Raw genomic sequence first — 4,385 nt, forward strand, 5'->3', positions numbered from 1 at the left:
TCATTACATTCCATACTACACGATTCTTCAAGTGTTTCATTACATTCCATATTGCACGGTTCTTCAAGGTGGTTCAACCTTATCTCAGTATTTCCATCATTATGTTGTTCTGATTCACCCTTCGATTCTAGCCATGTTGTGCTAGCCAATTCACCTCTTCATCTTGAAGCTCCCCCTAAAGAGATGATTTGGCTGTAGGTGATGGATAGAAAGTCTCCTCTTCAAGAAAGGTGACATCCATGGTGATGTATGTTCATTTAGAAATGTGGTCGAAGCATTGATACCCTTTCTGATGTAGAGCATATCCCAAGAAGAGACATCGGAGTGCACATGGATCCAACTTGGTTCGTTGGTTTTTATGGAGATGAATGAATGCAACGCATCCAAAGATCCGGGGAGAAAGCATTAACACAGTGGGTAAAGATGTATGGCTCGAGAGAGTCTGCAAGGGAGTTTGAAAATGGAGGACTTTGGAAGGCATTCTATTGAGTAAATATACGATTGTGGCAACTGCATCATCCCAATACCAAGAGGGCACATGTGCTCCAATCAACAAAGCTCGTGCCATCTCTAACATATGTCAATTTTTTCTCTCGGCAATGCCATTTTGTTGAGGAGTCTGGGAACATGAGGTTTCATGAATGAGCCCATGGTGTTGGAAGTAAGCCTGGAATTTTGTATTGACATATTCATGAAATGATCGATTAGAAGGGCCTTAATTTTAGCTGAAAATTGTGTTTGAATCATTACATGAAATGATTGAAACATGCCAAACACTTCATATTTCCGTTTAAGCAAATACAACCATGTCATTCGAGTGCAATCATCAACAAAAATGACAAACTATATATTTCCAGATGGAGTAATAATAGGGGAAGGTTCCCATACATCCGAATGGATTAAAGAAAAAGGCATGTCTCTTTTTGTGTGGCTTATGGGGTAAGGAACTCTATGACTCTTGGCTGAAATACATGTCTCACATTTAAATGATAAGTGTTGTAATGTAGAAAACAAAGCTGGAAAGAGATGTTGCAAATATCCAAAGGAGGGATGTCCCAAGCGATTATAAAGAAGCCAAATTTGTCGTTCTTTATCACTGGTTGTGTGTCTGGCCTGATTGGCTTTCCCTGAACTGAAGTCATCCATGTAGTAGAGTCCCCTTTTTTTAGTACCATGCCCAATGATCTCCTTGGTGAGAATATCCTGAAGAAGACAAAAAGTAGGATACATTAATAAAACACAATTGAGGTCAGTTGTAACTTGATTGGCAGAGAGCAATTTATTTGATAAAAATGGAACAAGTAAAGTATGGTTTAGAGAAAGAGAGGAGGATAAGGCCATTGTTCCCGCTCCCGTGACTGGATATTGGACTCCATTAGCATTTGCAATACAAGTTCTCCTGGGCTGAGTGATGTGTGAGAAATCAGGAAAATCAAAAGTCATGTGATCAGTAGCCCCAGAGTCTATAATCCACATGCTATCATCGTGATCATGACATGTAATCAACACTTATCCACAGTTACCTTGATCACTGAGGGGTGTGAAAGGATTCGTTGATTTTGGTTGAGCAGTAAGAGATAGTTGTGGTTCGGCACTTGCAACAGATGCTCTCCCCGTGCCTTCATTTGTGCCAGGCCCCTCACGTCTTTTCCGTGCCTGAAAATCATTCCACCACTTAGGATACCCATGTAACTTAAAGCAAGTTTCACGGGTATGTTTCATGTTGCCACAATGGGTGCATTTCCCTCCATCAGATTGAGGTTTTGATTTTGGTTTTCTAGGTTTGAATCCTTTAGATGCCATAACTGCACCTAGAGCAATGTCACTACTGGATGACATTACTGCTTGCCTAATGTCTTCACGTCGGACATGAGCATACGCCTGCTCAACTATAGGGAAGGGGTGCAATTGAAGAACATCACTTCGAACCTTGTCCAGTCGATCATCTAAGCCATCGAGGAAGGCATAGACTCTATCTTCCTATAAAATGGAGTTATATTTCTAAATATCCCCTGCACATTTCATTGGGTTAGGACGACGAAAATCAATTTCGTGCCATAAACCTTAAAGATCATTGTAATATTTTTCAATGGATCCACCCTCCTGCCTCATGCAAGTTACGCGACGCCGAATGTCATATACTTGGGATGTATCAGTCCCATCAAAAAAAGTTGTAGCAATTGAGTCCCATACTTGTTTACCAGTTGGGAATCGAATAAAATTACCAAACAAGGAGGGGTCCATTGAGTTGATCATCCATCCTTTGACAATGGATTTTCAGTTCTCCATTTCTGAAAAAATGGATCGGTTTCGAGAGGTTGTGGAGAGTCGCCAGTAATATATCACGGTTTGTCTTTCCCTAAGATATACATCTCAACAACTTGGGACCATAAGGCATAGTTGGAACCATCCAACTTAATGCCAATATGACCATTCGAGGAATTGCATGGGGTTGAAGAGGAGGTCTGGACTTTGGTCAAGGCCTCTATTATTTTAGTTGTCCAGTCGTCGAGAGTGGTCTCTGCCATGGTTGCCGAAAGCTAGAGATGTTGATCAGTAGGTAGACGGAGCAAAGATCCTAAGATCTTGCTCTGATACCATGTCAAATGTTTCTGTTTTCAATAATATTGCAATAGCAAAGTACACAAGTATATGTAGATACACGGGATGCTATTCTAGGATAGACATGATCTAAGGCTATAATTATGGTTGACCCTTTAAGTAAGGGATTTTACACTGAAAAGCTTTCTATAAATAAACTGATTTGATCCTCGTATGATGGCTCACGCCAATAGATCTTACCTACCGGCGCTCGCCATCTAGAAAGATGACCATCAGCTAGCCCAAGAGGACGACTACAAGAGAGCCAGCTGCCGTTATTGCACCTACAACCAGTCCCCCACCCACAACACCGAAGATTGCCTTTCCTTGAAAGAGGAAAGAGAGCAGGCTGGACGGTCGAGGCCATAGTAACCTCCCACCCGAAGGCCAAAGCGGGAATGGAGGAGGAGGTTGTTGGAAAAAGGTACGGGGAGGATCAGAAGGCCAAGAAGGGAAGGGAGCCCGAGGCAAAGAGTAGCTGCGCAAGGACCCCAGCACAATCGCCTCCGTGCACCGCATCAAGGAGGATCGCCGCTAGGGGAGATCAGAACCATCGCAGGAGGCTTCGTTAGCAGAGGCCCAACCTCATCTAGGTGGAAAGCGCACACGAGGCGGGCGAGATACCAAGAGGTGTATTCGACGGAGTGTCACCCTGCCAAGTACACAAGGAACAACCCAACCCTAATCATTTCCTTTGGAGAGGACGAGGAGGAGGGTCCTTTATCCACACGACGATGCCCTGGTGGTGACTATGTTGGTCGCCAACTTTACCACTCGGAGGATCCTTATCGACAACCAGATATCCTATTCTGAGAAGCCTTTATGCGAATGGGAATAAACACCTTCTGACTCCAACCAGCCCCCATGCCACTGAAGGGTTTCTCTAGGGAGATGGTCCAGCCAGTCGGAACCATCACACTGTCATGGTCGATTTCGTGATGGTGAAGTCCCCTTCATCATACAATACCATAATCGACCGACCCACCCTCAAAAGCTTAAGGGCGATAACGTTAACCTACCACTTGAAGATGGAGTTTCCAGCCCTCAGGTGGAAGAAGTTCAAGGAGAACAGGTCCTAGCATGCGAGTGTTACGTGCAAGAATTGAAGCCAAAAGGTAGTAGGGTGCACATAGTCCACGCCAACGGGATGCCGAGCGTTTGCGGGAGCTTCATTGTGAAGGAACCATATGAATTGTAATTTACATTTCCGCATCGATGTGTAAATTCTATTAATGAGAATGTGGCTTTTCAGGAATAAAACGTAATCTCCACCGACATAATCTCCATCAACGTAATCTCTGTCAACATAATCCCCATCAACGTAATCTCCACCAATGTAATCTCCATCAACGTAATCTCCACCAACATAATCTCCATCAGCGTAATCTCTGCCAATGTAATCTCCACCAACGTAAGCTCCGTTGACATGATCTCCACAGACGCGATCTCCACCGACGCGATCTACATCAGCATATCTCCACCAACGTTAATGACTACTTACCTCCTCATAAGCCACGAAAGGGATGAGTTACGCTAGAGGCTGCTCAATCCTTCTCACGATGGAGATCGGGCCAACCCTCAGCTTCCCAACACTTACCTTCCTCATGAGCCTCAACAGGTGGGAGTGGGTCCAGTCCCAAACTGTAACACCCCGTATTTTAGTGTATTTTTACTGAAGGAATTATTTTTATGTAATTAAAATTTATTCTCTTATTTTAAATTGGTTGGATTTTGAATGAGTTTATTTCCATGATTTTTATTTGGTGAAAATTATTTTTTATGTG

This window comes from Juglans microcarpa x Juglans regia, chromosome 6D (genome assembly GCF_004785595.1).
Source record: "Juglans microcarpa x Juglans regia isolate MS1-56 chromosome 6D, Jm3101_v1.0, whole genome shotgun sequence".
NCBI classification, from domain to species: Eukaryota; Viridiplantae; Streptophyta; class Magnoliopsida; order Fagales; family Juglandaceae; genus Juglans; species Juglans microcarpa x Juglans regia.